Source organism: Agrilus planipennis, unplaced genomic scaffold (assembly GCF_000699045.2).
Source record: "Agrilus planipennis isolate EAB-ADULT unplaced genomic scaffold, Apla_2.0 scaffold16, whole genome shotgun sequence".
NCBI lineage: Eukaryota > Metazoa > Arthropoda > Insecta > Coleoptera > Buprestidae > Agrilus > Agrilus planipennis.
The window spans coordinates 277,463-299,365 of NW_020438946.1; the positions used below are offsets into that span (position 1 = coordinate 277,463).

The window sequence follows — 21,903 nt, forward strand, 5'->3', positions numbered from 1 at the left end:
CGTGCTGTCAAACCTACACTAGCAAGGAGATCGGGCTGAAACTATAGCTACAAGCTATCCAAGGATGGTACTATAGAATGTCACCTCAAGGTAGGCCTAGTGGCGTCATCTCTTGGTTAGGCCGGAAACTTATCAATCCACCCTCGTACATGTAGCAATTTGTGGAGTCTAATTTTTCAGCACATAATCCATCATCCACCATCTATCTACCGGAAGAGAACAAATGCTTTCATAGAAGAACAGTACAAAGATAGAAAACAGAGTATGAAAATAATGCAAAACTTTTTGTTTTGCATCCATATTCGAACATTAACAACTGCGTAATTATTTACTAACTATGCAAGCAATACTGCAAAGTAATTACAAATAAAAATAAAAGCTCACGGATATTTTTGTACCAAAATGTTCGAATTTTATAAACGAAAAACAAAACAAAATGTAATTGTAAAATAAGTATAATCGCAACATGTATACATATTAGTACCTCCCGCATGCCAATATATAAAATAAAAATTTCATATTTAATTAATTCGATTCAGGAGGTAGATCAGTTTAATCTATTGTAAAGCCAGATGGTAGGACGGAAAACCTATTTTCTTGGATATTTATAGCTTTTATACCTACTATTACTCAAAATAGACAAATTTATTGAACAATGATGAGTATTATACTGAAATCCCTAAAAAATTGAGTCAAATGCAAAATACTATTTATTTAAATGTTCCCCTTAAGGCATGCGACATAATGAAGAGAAGAACAAGAAATTTCATTTTTACAATTTAGATATGTAAACCCAACAAAAGAAACAGACAAAACTCCAAACGTAGGATGTGACACATAATAATTATAATTAGGTATCAAATTCCAAAAAATATTTCAACTCTGCACATAAAGTCCTAAAAGACGCGATATATCCCTTCTTACATCCAGATTCCCCCACTGCGTCACTTCGCTTTCTCGCAACAGTTCCTAATTTAAATTTTTTAGCAAGCAAATTACGCCCTGGAATGCCTTGAGCTGAAGAAAAGTCAATATTTTACAAACAAGCCGCGAACAAAATAAATGGGGATAACTTTCACGCACTTTTTATTATTACCTTGTGGATTTATAGCCCTTGATAAAAATATAACAATAATTCTCCAGAATTTAATACCCTCGTGGGCACCTAGTTTAATTTAAGAAAATTTGCACATAAATGCTTGAACGTGTCACCATATCAAACTTTTAAAAATGAAAAAAAAAATATAACACTACTTTTGTAATCGTTATTATATCGTTAATATATTGATATCAATATAGAGTATTTAGCCAGAATGCGATACAGATATAGGTGTATTTTTTTGAAGGTAACCTTACACCGTTATCGTGTATGAAAACCACAAAAACTAGTGGCGTAACTTGTTATAAAAGAAGCTGCAACCGATCAAATGCCGATACCTGATCTTCATCGACCGCTTGTCTTCTAGATCTGCATTCTCCTTAAATGCAATTTCTAAAACGATTACTGCTTTTCATGGGTGTTGTGATAAAAGATCCATTTCTTGTGGCATGTTTATGGGTATCGTGCGCTCAAAGATTTTGACAAACAAACGTTAATTGTTCATCCTGGTCCTAAATAGTTTGAAGCGTGATGAGAATGTCATTGAGAATTAAAAAAGTCTTCGGTCTTCCTGAAGTACTTAAGACACTAGAAATTGTATCTAGGTACTTGTCCGCTTGATGATTGCAAGGATTCCAAANAGGGACAGGATCGTCTTCTTCAACAACGTACACAGCTGCAGTTCTTATCTATTTCGGCAACTTAGAAAGTACTGCTCAATGATTTATAATGCCACATTGTTGTCGTTAAATAGAGTGAGCGTAACGCTATATAGAGTGTAGTATTGTATAGAAAAACAATGTAAACCAACCAAAGTAAAGAAATTTCGACGTATTAAGGAGTTTGTCGTTAAATCGAGTGACGTTATAAAGAGTTTACACTGTAATATGATACGAAAATAAATGTGTAATAAAATGTAGTAAAAATATTGGTATGCAATAGGAAAAAGTAAGAAAAGATTGAATATAAATATAGGAGACGAAAAATTAGAAGTTTTAGCACCTACTGACGACCTTACAATGATCATTATATTTTATATGGTAACACCAAGAAAAAAATTATCTTTAATAGTAACATTTAAAGGCCGTTCAAAGACATCAAACGTATTACTATGAACGAGTGCCGCAATCAGCGATCAATACCGGCGGTTACTTTAGCAGACGCTGGCAAGGCGAAAGATACATCCGAGAAGTTTCCGAAAATAAAATAAACGGCAAGTATCCAACGGGGTATAAATGATAAAGGACAATAACTGATATCAATATTAACGAGAGAGTAAGCGGTGATATAATTCTACAACTTATTGTATAAATATCGCGAAAATGGTTTAAATAAATAAAACTACTGTCCCTATATGGTTCAATTTCGTAATTTTCCAAAAAAACAAGGCATTAATTCAATCGCTGTACTCACTACCTGTAACTGAAATGAACACAGATTTTATTACACACTAACTAGATTACATGGGGATTCGAAGAAAGCTTTGAGAACCTCGTTCCTTAATGTTCTGTTGGCTGGGAAAATTTTAACCAAAAAAGTGCATTCGTTGTAAACTTTATTGTACTGCTTCTCGGTATTTTTCTTCTTTTGAAGAGAAACAAACTACGAACAGCTCTTTCATCTTAGTTCGAAAACAGTACAACGAAAATCCTTTTCTGGAAATTCTGGAGAACGAAACCCCTTTGAGAAAAGCAAACCAAAAGTGTTTCAACTGCTTTGAATGTTCTTTTGTTTCCACAATATAATGACAAATACAAGTACATATATATGTACCTTGTAGCAGTGCATAGCAACGTTTGTTGCAAATTGATCCAGGAATCTAGTAGAAAACTTTTTAAAAAGCAACGAATAACGAATAAAATAATAGATAAATAAAAAGGATTTAATAACAACAGGCTATTGACGACTCATCTATTGTTTATTATCATCAGCTTATGCGCGCACCCACTAATCTCAAGACTGAATATGTACCTAAGCTATCCCTTATCTTCCAGTTAATCGTACTTCTGTGGTCAATTATTATTTTACTAACTACCCGTAACCACGGTGCCTTTATCAATGGTGCATCGCGCTTGAAACTACTGGATTTAAAATTACCACAATACGAACAATCCTGTTTGCGATTAAGTAATACAGCCTTTGTGCCATTAAGGCATGATTTTCTGGAAATTCCAAACAAATTTAATACATTTTCCGTTGGAATTTCGAATCGTAATTAACGTTTTTAGGTCAGCCCAAGTCGGAAATTCTCTGACATTTGCATACAACGGAAAGAAAACACAATTCACAGAGGAGTAAATAAATGCCGGTGGTATTCGAGGGTCGATCTTTTAGGGCTACAAGCGCATCACACAGTGGAGTTAAACATAAAAAAGAAAAATTTGTAACACTATGTACCTACTATAATAAAAAATAAAGTCGGTCATTGTAAAAAGCAATGTCAATGCAGCGGTGACAATTTTAATGTAGTGATTTTCACTATTCTTAGTTTAAATCCATAGACATATGAATATGGTATAGGGCGAATCATCATCATAATCATCATAATGTCTTCAGTCCCAAGACTGGTTGGACATGTACCTCCACTCTTTCCTATCCTGAGCTAAACTTCGCATTTCCCTAAAACTAGAACAGCCCACATCCTTAATTATTTGCGAACAGTAATCTAATCTAGGTCTACCTAAACCCCTCTTAACTCCTTTTTCTACCTCTAATATGTCTGTGACTAGACCATTATGCCTGAGAAGGTGTCCTATCAACCTATCTCGCCTATTTTTTACTGACTTCCATAGAGTCCTCTGTTCTCCTATTCTTTCCACTACCTCTTAATTTTTTACCTTTTTTACCCACGTTATCCTCATCATCCGCCTATAACACCACATTTCGAACGCTTTTCATCATAAAAATCATAAATTTTAAATTTCATAAATTCAAGTGATAAACTAAATATGTTAATTGCTAGCCGTAGGTTTATCTGTGTGTTTGAAAACAGACAAAAGATACGTGGAATGCCATAAAGGCGATATATTCAATGTTTTAAAGGCTAGGGTTCCGTAAAATTCACTCGATTTTATTAAGTGTTTCGAACGATTTTTAATAAGAATTTCTAACAATTGCAAAGAACAAAACGGGTTTGAATGTCTATATTTGGGTGTATAGTTGGTTGCATATACATGAATTAAAAAATGGAAGAGTTAATTAGGTTAATAAATAAATTAAAATTCCTTTTTAAATCGCGACAACTGTGGCTTTACAAGGAGCATTACCAAAAACTTACCCAAAAGCGCTACGAAGGCTAAGGCCGGCGCTGCGTCAATTGTTTATTTTACAAATGTATATCAACTGTATTTATCATTTGCCACTACTGTGCCAAGCAGCACTAAATCAGAAACAAAGAGCTGGCCACAAATTAAAGTCTTTTTTGCAGGAACGTCCACGTTCCATTCGAGTTGCAAAAGGTCGTAATGATAATAAAGTGCCGGGAAAGCGATCGGAGCGATTTGCATGACAAAGAACTCTCTCGCGTGACTCCATCACGGTCGGTTTTGCAAATCGCTTTCACATGTTATCAATTCATGTCGACCAGTAACAATTCATACGCGTAATAATATACGTAAACGTTGAAAAAATTGAAACCAAAACAAATTTGATTAAATTAAATTTTCATTCATGTTCACGACACGGACGTTGACATTTCCGTGACTGGTTCTGATTTTTCTTTAGTGTCACATGTATGCAGACAACCCAACATACACAGCGACAAAGAAGACGACATTTTCTAGACGGCACGTTCTGGATCATTCTAGAACATGGCCAGCTCCTATAAATAGTTGCCGCGAGATAGGGAGAGTTAGTTAGTACGAGATTGAGTTCGAGACGATACAAAGCGAAGTAGATAGAACGAAGATTGGACAAAGTGTATGACATATATTGAAGTAGTGGTGAATTAATAATAGTAAATAAAATAAATTTAGTAATAGTGAAAAAAGTGTTTAAATACGTGACATTTCGTATCAGGTGTGAGGTAAAAGAAGACTGAAGAAGCAAACTAGACAGCAGATAGGTAATTCATTGCAATCCTAAGCATTCCTAGAAACTGACGGATACATTTTTGCATTCAGAGTACATTAATCTAGAATGCGACCTCACAAAAATTGACAAATGCCCATAAACATATAGGTACCTCTACGAAATAAAAGATTATATAAAAGCTCCAAAATACTTAAAACCTCTCGAACTTGTAAATGAAGGAGAAAAGTAATTTTTAAATACGATCAGTAACATTTGATGTATTGATAGGCAGTGTAATTTATTAACGCCAGTAACAAACTTTTTAACCCGTTTCTGACACTGATTAAAATTCGACGAAATCAATTTTGATCTAACTGATGATGGATGCAGCAAATTGAAATTTAATAAGAGGGCGAACGTTGGAAATAAATTTGATAAAAACGATTTAGAAGTGAAGTGAACGCATTTTGAAAATTTACTAATCTAATTTTAATAGGACAGTATTCATTAATAATATTCTTCGGTATATAAAAAACGAAAGATTTTTTCCTGTAACTGTAACAATATCTCCGTAACATTATATAGAATGTAACAGAAATATTTTTTGTTTAGGAAAATCACAATAGTTAACAATCCGAAGCCGATCCTGTGCGTGAATTGGTAACATAAGTGTCTATAACTGAATTAAATTAGTGCAGCTACATGGATGGAGAAGTAAACATTACCGATTATCGAATGTCTAAGATAAACAATTTCGTATTTCACATAATGTAAGTAAACTTAACAAAAAAGTCAAATAAGTCCCCAAAAATTTCGCACCTATGCAGTACTTTTCTTTCAAAACCACGGGCACTCGCGACTGAAAATCAGCATCAAGCAAGATTTGCACCCGCTGCAAATGATAAGGATGCAGCAACTGTTCGTTTAAAAATTGCCAGACTAAGACAAACCAACGTTCTCTACTATTTCGCATGTAAAATTTTGGGGAATTGTCTTCCTCGAAATCGAGGATTTCATCCCTACAGCAGCGATATGGTTCAAACCCGTAAGTAGGTATCTTGTCGCATTATTGTAACACTATTCTACAGTGATTGATCTACACCAATGACTGATTCTGTACGACTGAATCAGTTTATTGAACTGCACAAGGTTTAAAACGTTGAAAGAACAAACGGTTACTAGAAGTTGGCTGTTAACATAAACACCTTGAATCACACCAAATATAATCTAACATATAAGCAACACATGAGCAAAAAAAGTACAATACAAATGCTGCACAGATGCTAGTAATCACCAGATGATTGAGTAAAGCGTTGCGGACCGTATTTCTTTACCAGGGCCGAAACTGAATAATTTACCTGTACTTTCAACTACGTTTTTCTTAAAAATAAAGATACAAACGTTTATAGTGCTCAATCACTTCCTGTAAGCTAGGCACATACCTTATATTATGATAAATATAAAAATCGCTTTCTGTCACGTCAAATAAAACTAATTTTTGTTGATACGGTACTGATACTATCTAATAAAACGGCTTTAACTACATGCTGACTGAGTATCTGCATTAGTGAGATTATACGCTAACGATATCAAAATAAATTAATTTAATGTACAAATACTACATACTTAGAAGGTTTCTCTTTTTCATTAATTCCCGCAATCACATTACAGCGACATCAGTCACTGTTTATTCTACTAATTGGTGTTCGTGATATTCTTTAATCTGAAGGATATATGTTATGAATTCTCTTTCATCCTTTACCAAAATATTACGTGTTTAAGTAATTAAAGTCAGCAGAGGGTCAGTAAAAAATTATTGTCGCGAAAAATGCCGTTCTACAATGTATACCTTTACTTTCATAATCTAGATCGTATATTCACAAAAATCACTAACCTATAATCTACTCTAAAGAAGTCACACCAAATGCAAGACGTCGATGGTGTTTTCAAAAATAAATTTCTAATTACTACAACCACACAACAACAAATTATTTAACAAATGACCGATTTCACAAAAATTTGAGGTACCTCTTTGTTTTGGAAAAGAATTGGTACAATACATAAGATAACGCAATTTGCTTATATTTTTTAAATAATATTTTCAATGAATTATTCCGTTCTATTTTGTAGCTGTATTAGAATTTTTAGATACGTGAGAATTTTGCTAATAAATAACTTAATCTCGATCAAAAATACGTCTTCGTCTTGATCTTATATTAATCTTGCTAAACGTGCAAAATTAAGACAAGACAAAACCAAATTACCAAGATTACTTTTGATAAATAAGACAAGTAATTTATGAATTACAGGTTTCTTTAATTAAAATATATAATCTAAAGGCGAAACGTTGTATCACCACTTCGATACCCTTAATGTTCTCATCTAAAGTAGACTGACTTTGCCTTATCACCAATTAAACTTTTTTTACTAAACACTGGATCTGACAAATTAGTCATATATTCTTGACGTAAAACATAGTAGCACAACTGAAATCCTGTAATTTATAATAAATTCAATTATTTCACCTCCGTGATAAATAATGACCACGTATTTTGGCCCAACTGAAAGTAAATTCAAAATGTGAAATTATGTAGCTCCCCCTAATATAAAAATATACATCCGTCTCTGACAGATTTATATGAGATAGCCGACAGTATTAATAATAATAACGTTTTATATATGATATTCACGACGCTTGGTATGTAACTAAGAATATTGGAACATGTAGACGCATATATATTAAACATCATACGAAAGTCAACATTGTTTGGTGAGAGAAGAAAATTCTCAAAAAAAAAAAGGAAATTTCTCGAAAGCGTCCCGAATCAGAACGAATATTCCCTTATGAAATAACCAGCATTTGTTATAACTTCTCGACAACTCATACATTATACATTTATCCCGACATATCAACATGAATAAAAACGAAAACAATAAGGGCATCAGAATTAATTTAAATTGAAATACCTACAAAATTATTTAAGAAGACATAAATAAGTAAATATGACATTTATTGTAATTTTATTCTGCTGGATACATGCTCTGTATGGGTGTGGAACATGGACAATGCGATAAGCGCTAAGAAAAATGAAAAGTTGGAAACGTTTAAAATGTGAATTTGTAAGAGATTGAAGTCCTACAAACGATGCGGTAAACGCCATCTATTTGCTACATTTAGTGGAATACAATATGTCCAACACAGATGGGTATCTATAGTTGGGAAGTTCAAAATTGGCATAGTCCGCAATAAAACTGTCGCATTTACTTTCTTCTTTCAACTTACTAACAGAACTAGAGCGGTTGCTAACAGAACGCCTACTTTTACTCACGACAGACGGCGTAGAGGATAGGTACTGTAAACATAGAAAAGAGATGTCAGGTAGGAATTGCAGCGGGCACTATTAAAGAAAAAGGAATAACATTACATCAATTAATGTGTAACAGAAAGAGATGCAGACAAGCAGAATTTGAACATGTTGACAGCATCGGAGTCTAAAGAAAATTCATCATTTTCACGAATATGGAGATGCAAAAACGCTTGTTTAAAGATATAATTCCAACCAGGCAGTTATAAAGCCGACCCTAACCTTTTGCGTACCTAAGCAACCTTTAACCGCTGCACCGCTTACTATTATACGTTTATCTATTTTCACTTTGTCTGTACTGCTCATAAAGCATTTCCTGACTTAACAAGGCCGTGTTCAAAACGCAGCAAATCACTAAAGTCTCAAGTGGAAACAAGAAACACTATACGTCCATTCTCACAGATAAATAATTTATTGCGAACTTTGCCAATTTCGAATACAGATGTTCATGGTGGTTAGTATTCTGTCGAAACTACCAGACAAGGATAACGATTTCTGTTTTGTTAGATCTCATCAGCACGTCGCTGACAGCTTCGACAGAACACGGAGCAACTCTACCAGTTGCTTTGCGACAGCGTTTTATGAAGCCTGCCTCTCAGTAAAATTTAGACAGACAGATATGGCAAAACTATGATCATCATAGGGGCGTCAGTCCCATGGCTGATTGAACACTCACCTCCACGTCTATCCTGAACTGATCTCCGCAATTCTCTAAAATTACAACATCCTACATCCTTAACTATTTGTGAGCAGTAATCTAATCTAGGTCTACTTCTACTCCTCTTAACTCCTGTTTCTATTTCTAATATGTCTCTAACTAGACCTTCATGCCTGAGAAAGTGTCCTACAAAACCATCTCGCCTATTTCATATTAACTTTCATAGCGCCCTCTGTCTTCCTACACTTTCTAATACGTTCTCATTTCTAATCTTCTCTTTCCATGATATTCTCATCATTCGCCTGTAACAACCGCATGTCGAACGCTTATAATCTTTACTTTTTCACCGCGCGCACCGTCCACGACCAGAGCCGTACTCCAGTTAACAATCTTTTTCGAATTTCTAAATAGTAACTTCTTTTTGTTAAAGGCGACTCGATCGTTTGTTTTGTACCTATACTGCTCCTTTCGTCGTGAATTATCTGACTTTCTAGATACCGAAAATCACTGACTTCTTTTAATTTTTCGTCACCTAATTTTATGATCACTCATTTCCTAAAACTGTAAGAGTTCTATTTTCACTATTCGCCTACGAAACCCCAAAGGATTACAAGTTGAAATTTAAGTTTGGGAAAGAACATAATAAAGCTACACTAATACAATATTTTGCGAATATTTTTTTTTATGAAAATATCAACTTTAATTTGACAAGGCATTTGAGCATTTGACGAAGAGAAAACCTTCCTTCTGTCACAAGACTTAACAAGCGGATGTAGCTTTCGTAAATTTCTCTTGGGGCATTATTTCACAACTTTCGCACAACCTATCGGCATAAATTACAATTGTATTATCTACGACATAACTTTTGGCTGACATTAGATCAGGTACATCGATTTTTAAATGATGTATTTCGACAAGAAAATATTTATTAACATAACTATAAACGTAATTGTAATAGTTATCTTTAATAAAACATACTCGGCTTCTGTATAAAATTCATTAGAAAATAAAGGTAGAAAGACTAGAAATCAGTTTTTATATTGGGTAGTAAACTGAGAGATAATTCCCAAAACGAAATGACAAACATATTTAGTCATTTAAACAATTAAAAAATAATTCTAATCACCCATCGCATCTAAAGACATTTAAAGTACGAAATTATAATTTTACTTACTGAAAATAAATGCTATATAAGCTTAATCTGCTTGAAAATATGGAAAATATAAGCATAAAAGTGAGCCACTGAATGATCAAATAGAATTAAATAATTCCTCACGACTGCACCTCATTCCTTCACCTCCAGCCTAGTTATAATCACTTCATCATCATCATAAGGTTGTCCGTCCTAAGACTGGTTGGACACGTACCTCCACTCTTTCCTTAGTCTTAGGACTGACGACCTTATGATCATGATGACTAAATTTTAATACTAAATATAATCTTCGAATTTCCCTAAAACTAGAACAGCCCACATCCTTAACTATTTGCGAACAGTAATCTAATTTAGGTCTACCTCTACCCCTCCTAACTCCCATTTCTGCCTCTAATATGTCTCTGAGTAGACCTTCATGCCTGAGAAGATGTCCTACCAACCTATCTCGTCTATTTATTATTAACTTCCATAAAGCCCTCAGTTTTCCTACTCCTTTTATGAAAATATCAACTTTAATTTGACAAGGCATTTGAACATTTGACGAAGAGAAAACCTTACTTCTGCCACAAGACTTAACAAGCGAATGTAGCTTTCGTAAATTACTCTNTTCCCTAAAACTAGAACAGCCCACATCCTTAACTATTTGCGAACAGTAATCTAATTTAGGTCTCCCTCTACCCCTCCTAACTCCCATTTCTGCCTCTAATATGTCTCTGAGTAGACCTTCATGCCTGAGAAGGTGTCCTACCAACCTATCTCGCCTATTTTTGCTTGACTTCCATAGAGTCCTCTGTTCTCCTATTCTTTCCAATACCTCTTCATTTATAACCTTTTCTACCCACAATATCCTCATCATCCGCCTATAACACCGCATTTCGAACACTTCTAACCTTTTCTTTTCCGCCGCGCCCACTGTCCATGTTTCAATATACAGTAAAACCTCGATAAGATAAAGACCAAAGGAAACGTAAAATAATTTGAGTTATTGAGGTTTTTACTTACTATGGGTTTAAGTTTAAGTTTTAAAATTATGAATTTCTAATGATTTAGCAACAAACATTTTTCTAAATTAGGAAATTCAGCAATTATTCGTCTTTTACTTAGAAGACGTTCTCTCAATTCAAACCACTTTTCACTGCTTACTGAGGTGCGATGCCCAAATTATTCGTTTAAATTATACAGGGTTTTTATTTTAAGTAATAGAGGTTTTAGACTCCGAAAGGGAAGGGAACACAAAATTTTATCAATTTATAGAAGTTATTACGTTATCGAGGTTTCAGTTATCAAGGTTCTACTGTATAAACAGAATTAGTTTAAGAACTGGTGTATCTTCTGATGAAGCCACAAAGTAACGAAACGATAGTCAAGAGAATAACAGATCGTGGAAGTTTAATTAATTTTTTTTTTGTAAACAGTAACCATACTTTTAACAGTGAAGAAGAATTACAGAAATATCTTTACCTAAACGAAAAGGAAGGGAGAAACTTTGCATAAAATCTTGGCGACTACACTGCACATGTTTCCTATTTTGGAAACTAAACTCTCAATTTTAATGCGAGTATATGAGTTCTTTTAGATTTCGTTCGTTTCATCAACTCAAGAATTAAAGCCAGTAAAAGTGCTTATGTGGGCACAACATAAAACGTCCATATGTGACATTCTCTTTTATTAGAAGGTACTACAAAGTTTATAGCACTGCCATATACTTTTTTATTTGATTACGATGATCAAAGCTGGATAGGGAAGGTCACGGAATAAATTTGAATAAATTGACCTTTCTCCTCTTTTAAATGAAAGTGGTTTCATCTCACCGCACACGTCGAATGGAAAGCTATCTCAGGAAAAAGGAAAAATCGGTCAAACGCAAAAACGGCATAATTACGAGAATTTCCAACCAAACAATTTCTCTACCCTGTCTTTATTTACGCCACTATATAAAATAAATGTTTTACGGATCGATTTCGAGTAACACAACCAGGGTGGTTCTGAAATAAGTAGCAAGTTAACCGGATGTAATAGGAAATCGCGTGGTGAGTAAGAAAACTAGACGAAGTTACAATCCGAAGCCGACCCTGTTCGTGAATTGGCAACATATAAAGAAATAAAGACAGCAGGCATAATTATGAGAATTTCCAACCAAATAATTTCTCTACCCTGTCTTTATTTACGCCACTATGTAAAATAAATGTTTTACAGATCAACTTCGAGTTACACATTACAAAATTTGACATACAGGTATACATTTACATTTAATACAGGGTGTTTCTGAAATAAGTAGCAAGCTTTAAAGGGTGTTAACCGTATGTAATAGGAAATCGCGTGGTAAACCTAGACGAAGTTATAATCCGAAGCCGGCCCTGTGCGTGAACTGGGAACGTATAGAGAAATAAGGACAGCAACTAAGCAACTAACATCCATGCAAAATTTAAGCAGTGACGGTTGTGGAACAACTAATGCACTACTACACACACTAATCTTTAGATGCCTATTGTCTATAACAAGTAATTGAATAACTACTTTGTTCATCACTGATAGTATGCAGTAGGTACTATTTAAAGTGCACCTCGACATAGTATTACGAATACAAAAGAAAGAATAAATTAACGTTATGTAAAGTTTAAAAGGTAATTTCTTTCTTTCAAAAAAATTTAACAAATGTTCCTTTTTGGGTACCTATTCGGCTAAGATAGGTAGCGTCCGACCGAAAGTTCGGTTTCGATTTCGATTTCGGTCGAGTTTCGGCAAAAAAACGAGTTTCGGTTTAGTTTCGGTTTCGGCGGCAAACCTGCTGAAACTACGACAGAAGCCGAAACTGCGTTCGGGAGTTCTCGCGCTCTGCTCGGTCATGTTCGGCGCGTTAAATTTCATCCAAGCGAAGTAGATTAATAGACAAAAGAAAAATGAGTCTACTCTACTATACTTACTCAAATAAACATCTCACCTATTTTAAGTATTTTTAAGGCGCAATTAAAGTATTTCCTTAAATGAGGGGTTGTTATGTTGATTTTGATTTGATTATCAATAAGTGAAAATGTCAAAGACTGCAGAGCTATGTGATTTAACGATAAAAAAATAAAACTGACTGATTATAATAACGTTTTCTTTATTTTTCTCTCAAAACATGATCCTTATACGGAAGTTTCGGTTTCGGTTTCGGCCGAAACTGAGACCGTTGCCGAAATTCGGTTTCGGTTTCGGTTTCGGTCGTAAAAACCAGTTTCGGTCGGACACTAAAGATAGGCTGCAACGGCGACTACCGGGCGGCCGGATTCAATTCCCAACCAATACAATACTTTTTTCAGCGAAGAAACTTAAAACTTACATGGACTATTTACATACGTATAAGTTTGCGACTAGGACAGCCCAGGGAACGTCAATAATTACGGCTAGTCAATTATGCGTATAGATATAAATGTATAGGTACCATATACACACAGCCCATATGTACATACATAACTAAATACAGTGTCAGTGATAAACGATAACACGTCCGTGCCATGTTCTAGCTGACGGTGCTACATCCGCTTATCGTGTACCGATTTATCTTAACACACGCATCCCTTATCCGGTAATAATATAATTAATCAACTGTCCATACAAACCTACCTCATCCAGATAAACAAAAACTATTAGCGTCAGTTACTGATATTTACTGTAATTAAGCCTGGTCGATATCAATCGGTAGTATTTCAATCAGGTTGGAAAGCTTCAGGAAGAAAATTAATGTATAAAAGAAGAGATGAAAGAACTAGAGGGGACAAATGGAATATTACAAGAACTGGAAAAAAGATTGGACGAATACAATAAAGAATGGTTTAAAGCGAAAAAAATAACTTGAAAACAGAAGTAAAGGAGACAGTACTGGAAGAGTTAAGGATAGAAAAGCATGTAGCGAGACAAGCAGAATATCAAGAGAAAAGAATAACGAGATTAGAAATAGATATAAAAAAGAAAAGAAGGGATGAAAATACAAAGAATAGAGTTGGAAGAGAATAAACAGAAGAGGGAGTTATAAGAGAAGATGGAGCTGACGGTGGACGTAAAGGAAGTAGGCATGTGGGGCAAAAATTGAGAAGTGGGAAGAAAAGTTACAGGTGGTTAAAAACAGTAGAAGACTGAGAGGGATGAAGGTTTATATAAAAGATGATATGACTGCGAAAGAGAGCAGAATGCAGAAGACGTTGGAGCAAATGATAAAGGATGAGAGGAAAAAATGTGAATAAGACGGTTACAGTTGGATACAAGAAGATAATAATAGATGAAGTAGTATGGATTTGAGACGGAGAAAAAGAATAAATAGTAACGAAAGAAGAAAAGCAGACATTTCGCAGGAAATAATAAGAACCGGCATATCTAAGAGGTAGAAAGGGAGCGACTATATTTGGAGGATGCAGAATCGGAAATGAATGTAAGGAATGCGTGTATCGGACGAAAGGCGAAGAATAAAATGCAGAATGTGTGAATTGGAAGAGAAAATGTGTGTTTTAAGAGAATTTATAAAAAACGGAGTAATTGACAGAAGAGTGCGGCGAGAGAATTGAGAAACACGGAAATGATTTGAGGCTATTGTTAAGAACAGTATAAAAAAGGAACAAAATACAGTGTAAACTCTATATAGCGACACTTAAGGGACTGAACATTTTTCGGCGTTATAAAAAGTGGTCGTTAAATGGAGAGAAATAAAAGATATTATTTTACTATTCTATAATAATATTCATTTACCAATATAGTACACATTTTGCACACGAACATTATTATTCATACTTTGCGTATAGTCTGTCTTCGTCTGATGTTTTATGCTGCTTCAATATTTTAATTGTATTTTGTTACGTATCTTAATCATATCTTGAGATACTGCTGGATCAATTTGATTATATAAAAAGTATTTTTTTAATAGTTTCGCTGCATCAAGTGCTTGTTTGATGCTTGGTGCAGGGACAGGATCGTCTTCTTCAACAACGTACACAGCTGCAGTTCTTATCTATTTCGACAACTTAAAAAGTACTGCGCAATGATTTATAATGCCGCATTGTTGTCGTTAAATAGAGTGTGCGTGACGCTATATAGAGTGTAATATTGTATAGAAAACAATGTAAACCAACCAAAGTCAAGCAATTTCGACGTTTTAAGGAGTTTGTCGTTAAATCTAGTGACGTTATAAAGAGTTTACACTGTATAACGAAAAGATAAAATAGCGCAATACAGGGCAAATAAACACAATCGATTTCAGGGTTTGAGAAAGTAAAGTTAATTTTATGAATATATTTAAGATGATGGATCGCGAGTGACTTGTATATTTGTTAACCTAACGTAAATCGAATATTAGAATAAAAAAACTTGTAGAAATAATAACTTCATGTTTCAATAAAGTTTATAAGAAAAAAAGTTTAATGTCTATATTCGGTGAACATTTTACCTAGCCTAGCCCTATTATATTGCTGATGTATCCTTATTTATCAAAAAAAAAAAACATCCACTTACAAGTGCAACTCAGTACACGTGAAAGAAGTGAAACTTCTTAGGCGATCTCTCTACCATCATAACGAATAAGTAATGATTGGTGAAAGAAAGAGAGAGTACGAGAATTTTCAGGATTTATGTTTTCTAACATATTTTATCTTATTATATCCATCGAAGGAGTATTACTTTAATATGTTTTTATGTAATTCAATAACAAAAAAAAATGTCAAATTTTTTTTCGCTTCCGTTTATTTTTCCAAGTGCTTAAGAAACCGGAAACTATCAATAACTACAAGGAACTAGTATTAATACATAATAATACTCACTCTTAAATAAATATTAATAGTTGTTAAATAAACATTTACTGTAATACACTTACTGTAATATAACTGCACAGATATAACGAAGGAATTAATTTAACACTATAGTATAGTGAGTATACATTATACTATAATATATATGAGATACCGGTCACTAACAGCTGACTGTAATACCGATATGCGCATGAGCGCCTTTCTATTCTCATAGCCTATCGCGTCGTGAAACGAAACGTTGCAAAACATGTCGTATCATGGCCTTGAGATTTTACTCTCATCGAGCCCAAAGAAGTTTTACTTCAAAAATTAAAAAATTGTTACAAATAAATCAATCCTTTAGAAAATAAAGTAAAGCATCATATTTTTTTACAGTGATAGTAATAAACCGTTAAAAAAAGTGGTGAACAAGTTCTAACATAAATCCGCCAAAAAAAACTGTGTGTAGGATGCCATTCTAAACAGCATTTCCGAAATAAAATTCCCATTAAAGACTGAGATATAAAACGTCCAATAGGATAATCTTTAATCTAGTGAACCGAAGAACCGCGACGAAAATAACTGGGAAACGGAAATAGTAGCAAGGTAAATATATTACAGAATTGTAACTCCAGTCTAAAAAATTTTTTACCTACTGGAAGCTATTCTGTAGGGTAAAAGTTCTGAAGGTCAAAACTCTGCAATTGGCTTCAAATTTTAACCATATATACTACATCTGCTCTATTATGAAATAGTTTAGAAAAAGATTTTTCGCAAATAAATGCAGAAAAAGTTAATACCAATCGGACAATTTCTGGTTTCCGAACTTTTTATCAATATACAGTAGAACCTCTTTAAGTTGAACCTCGGTAAGTCGAAAACCGACAAAACTCAAAAAAATGTTTTGTTCCCTTCCCTTCAAGCCCCAAGACCTCCATTACTCGAAATTTCAACCCTCTATTAGTCGAAATAATCAGTGAGTCCCTGCAAGCCATTTTGGTACATATTTTCGCTCTATAACTCGAAAAATTAAATTGGACCTCCGTATCTCGAACATAGCAATGTTTTATTTTACAACCTTTACAACTCGATAATTTGAAATTTATTACGTCTACAGTTCATAAAAAACTAAGTTATCGACTTCAAGGATTTACTGACAATGTGAGTACACCAAATCTTAACCCCTACAAGTCGAATCAAAATCCTCCATGAATTGAAAACTCTACAACTCGAATTTTTTGACGTCTCCCTTGATATTCGAGTTACAGACGTTCTACTGTATCATCTAATTCTACTTTTCAAAGTATTGTTTTATTCGATTTTTTACGATCATTCCCCACACCTCTTCGTCTCGAAAACCCAATTCAAAATAACCAAATAATAATAGTCATTATAATAATAAAGGTCGCCTGAAACGGAAACGTAAAACAGCATAGAATCGATACGTATCTGCCTAAAATAAATATCCGGGAATCAGATAAATTAAATCGAATGTCACGGCTTGCTCGAAATTAAAACGGCCTACAAAACCGTGGGACAAAGGTTTGAAGATGGTGTAAGGAACGGAGGGCTGTTAGATAACTGATCTATCGGCCGGCGTTCACGAAACTGGGTCAACGTGGATCGGCACAACTTTCGACCGAACTTAAGTTGTTATTTTTATTATTATTATGTGCCTACCTGTGTTATTATTATTATTATTATTAGCATCATTACCGTTGTAATGTTGTCGAGTCGTCTTTAACAAAAAAAAGTCGCTTCTATACCCGCGAAAGGTTAATTTAGAAATTCTAAAAAGATTGCTAAAGATGTTCGTCGAGAGAACAGATCTGTACGGGTGCGGAACGTGGACGATGGACGCGGTAAAGAAGAAAAGGTTAGAAGCGTCCAAAATGTAGTGTTACAGAAGAATTATTAGGACACCTTGGATAGATAAGGTTAGAAATAGAATGAGATCAGAGGGCGCTACCGAAGTCAATAAGAAACAGGCGAGATAGGTAGAAACAGGAGCTAAGAGGAGGAGAGGTAGACGTAGATGAAATTACTGTTCAGAAATAGTTAAGTATGTGGGATATTCTCGTTTTAGAAAATGCGAAATTTAGCTCAGGATAGGAAAGGTATTGTATCCCCTGGTAGACGTTACTTCAAACACTAAAGGGCAACCAAAATGTTAGTATATAAGCAGTCTATATATTTAAACCACCCTGGAAATAAGAACGCGTAACCAGAACCTAAATTTGTTCGAAAAGCTTTTAAAAACTTTCATTAGCAACTGTCACGTAGTACTAGAATTTCTAAGGTTCATTGTAGCCTATCAATCGAATAAATGTAGTAAAATATCATATACATACACCTACAAGTAAGTACTTGTATAACGTACCTGTGTATAAAGGTGGATATACCATCGGTCGATTAGTTTCATCCGGGTCGACGTCGAGCCGTGAATTGCGACGCCACAAACATCGGTTATTAGTTTCGAAGGAAGGGAGCTGTCCAGTCAGAATCAGGGATTAACAACAATCAATACACTTTTCGTAATATTACCTGCCCTTGACGTTTACGATGCCGCGCTTTAATTAAGTTACGAGACGAGGAAGAACAATAGTCCAGTTTGATTGAGAAATAATCAAAGGAAAGTCAAAATTAAACACAAACATTTGTAAAATAGAAGTAAAGTGAAACGTTCAAAAATCCAAATAGATTAATTAAATAAATAGGTTTGAGGAGACGTTCAAGTATGGCGTAAGCACTGGATAGAACTATCCAAATTTGAAAGCATGGATACCGTTGTCAATGGTGCATAATGCTTACATTTTATTTATGGCGATACATCACACCATAACATAACCTAACCTAAGTCCATGGAGCATAAAACTCTACACATGTTAATAAGGAAAACATAAGAATAGTTTTTAGAGAAACATAATTATAATAATTGAAAGAACATATGCCACACGTTCACTAAATTGCACTTATTAAAGAAGGAAAATTTTCGCCTGGGTGACTATGTATCCCTACCATATGTTTTGAATACAAATTCGCGGTCAAATTCACCTTAGCACGTCAAGGTTTGGACATAACCTCAAAAAGCACTCCAAAATCCACTACACCCGTTAATCAGGATAATCCCAAACGATTCTAAACCTAAAACCTGCAAACAATAAACTCTTCCACAAAATATATAACTTCATAATCCTTTACAGCCCTAACCCTAAAACCTTATGACCGCATAACCCTACATCCCCGTAATCAAAATAGTGGAACAGTATCACTCAATCTCTCACCGCGAAACTGTTAATGGCGTTGATTTCACAATCAAATAAGGAAGAAAGGAAAGAATGATATAAAAACAATATTTTTTCATGCAAAGTTCCTCTCTTCTTTTGGGTAAAGGTATCTGAAGAAATGATCGGAAGAGAGAAATATGCATTTTTTTCAAAATTACGTAAATATAAATTGTACCAATGGCAGTCAAATAAAAACCGAACATAAAAACGTCTAAATTTATAAATGTAGCTAAGAAGTCGACGTTTTAAGTAAATTAATTAAATTGGACGCCTTTATGTTTGGTTTTTATCTAAACCATTCCCTTATTTTGAACAAGTGTGTAACTTTTATGTTTGATGAACGTTTTGCCTTAACTGTACATATACAAAGGTGGCAATAAAACAATCTCTAAATAGATGTACTCAAGCAATTCCGTTTTAAGAGAATTTAGAATTACTTTCTGAAGCTTTAATATTGAACTGAACGGGTAAAACAATTCACCCTGGATAAAAATAATCGACATCGAGAATCTAAAAGCAGTCGGTGTAAATTAAAAGAAGTACGGAGAGTACAACGTCTGTGTAATTTTCTACTTTTAAGTTTGGTTTGATTCCTAATGGAGCACAGGCTTGTGGCGAATTGAAACAAGCAAGCACTTACTAGAAAATTTTCCGCTTTATCGTATACAGTGTGTTGCGTTATGTTATTCATTCTATAATATACTTCCTTTCTATGCTCGCGAACAGTTAATTTAGGAATTCGAAAAAGATTGTTAAAGGTGTACGTTTGGAGCGCGGCGTTGTACAGGTGCGAAACATGGACAATGGGCGCGGCAAAAAAGGAAAAATGTTAGAAATGTGGTGTTACAAATGGCGAGGATACCATGGATAGAGAAGGTTAGAAATGAAGAGACAGTAGAAAGAATAGGAGAACAGAGGACTCTATGGAAGGCAATAAGAAATAGACGAAATAGGTTGGTAAGATACCTTGTCAGGCATGAAGGTTTAGTCAGAGACATATTAGAGGCAGAAACGGGAGTTAGAAGGGGTAGAGGTAGACTTAGATTAGATTACTGTTCGCAAATAGTTAAGGATGTGGGTTGTTCTAGTTTTAGGGAAATGCGAAGATTAGCTCAGGGTAGGAAAAAGTGCAGGTGCATGTCCAACCAGTCTTAAGACCTTATGATAATAATCAAGAACATTAAGTTAATATTCACCAATCAGTACTCTGCAATTTTTCTATAGAAAACATTCTTACCATTAAAGCTTGATTCCCACTATTGTCAAGACGACGGCAGGCAGTTTTCCGTCGGATGTCCGACAAAATATTTTTCAGTTTAATAAGTATTATTCATTCACACTATCGGTGACACATATTTCAAAAAAGAATACATTCAGTTCGTTGGTAACAGAGATGTGCAAAATGTTTTTTTAAAAGTAAGTAAAAACGTATTTCACATAATGTTTGATCGGCGATACTCGCAAAACTTTTAACGGCAAAAATGTATTTGGCATTTCACAAATAGAAAATAGGTTTGGAAAAGTATTTTAAATGAAATACAAAATGCTTTTCTCAAAAAAGTATTTAAACGCAAGATAAAAATAGTTATTTTTTATTTTGTATTTGCATTTTAAATGCAAGTATTTCAAATAAATCACATTTCTCGTTGGGAATAAGCAGAAGTGTATTAGTCATTAATCTACATCTTTAAATTGATATTTAGGCATTCTGAAATATTGATGAAATTTTGTTTCATCGTCTAGCATAAGTTCATTCAATTTTTATTTTCAATAAACTTGTATATAGGTACCTATTTTTTCGATTTTCCTGCTTTTTTATCTTCCTTTTCTTCTTTATCACCTCAACTTCTACTTTAAGCAAAATGGCACATTTGCCTACATCAGGAAGCAAATAATTTTTAAACATAGCGATAAAAACGTGCTAACCGGGTAAAATTTGCCGAAAAACTGACGGTCAGGTGTTGTGTAATGCGAATAAAACACAAAATTGACGGACGGTTGCCTGTGCCGTCTAAACCCATACTAAGAATCAGCCTTACGTAAGAAACACATTCGCTCAACCGTTTTTTCATCGACTGAGTTGCAAAATTGGTCTCCACGAAAAGCCCTTTTCATTTAATGGAATAATATATAACCTATGTCCACTCTGAAGAGCCGCTATATTATATTACTGAAAAATTTTTTGAAAACGGTTGAATAGTTTCGGAGATTCGCTCCTAAATCCAATCTCATAAGTTTTACCTCTTTTTAATAGTACAGGAAACAGAGCCTATAAAACATTTTTTTATTTAAGTATGTATGTAAACTGAATGGTTAATGTCTTAAGGATGTTTGGGAGGTACAATCGGAGACAAGAGTATATAAAATTAGAAATTCGTGATTAATTAGGTTTTGCAGCATATCATGAGGTGAATAAATATTATCTATAGATACTAATAAAAAAGTATACGGTTTGAGAGAAAATTTGGAATTTGACCAAAAACTTTGAATAAAATAAGAAATAACGAATAATATGGAAAATTTTTAACTGACTTTTGGCAGTGAATATGCCTTGATTTCAACTTCGAAACAAAAAAA

At 34.1% G+C, this 21,903-nt stretch overlaps 1 protein-coding gene across 5 annotated transcripts in view; it reads right to left on the reverse strand.

Moving 5' to 3' along the window:
- Positions 1–21,903, reverse strand: part of LOC108744688 (alpha-catulin) — a 296,147-nt gene that overhangs the window by 256,067 nt on the left and 18,177 nt on the right. The window contains exon 1 of one of the 5 annotated variants that reach the window (XM_018480579.1): positions 85–104. The exons of the other annotated variants lie outside the window; for them this stretch is intronic. The gene's annotated coding sequence lies outside the window, so the exon portion shown is untranslated. Of the gene's footprint in view, positions 1–84; positions 105–21,903 lie in introns of those variants that run through there. 5 annotated transcript variants of the gene reach the window in all.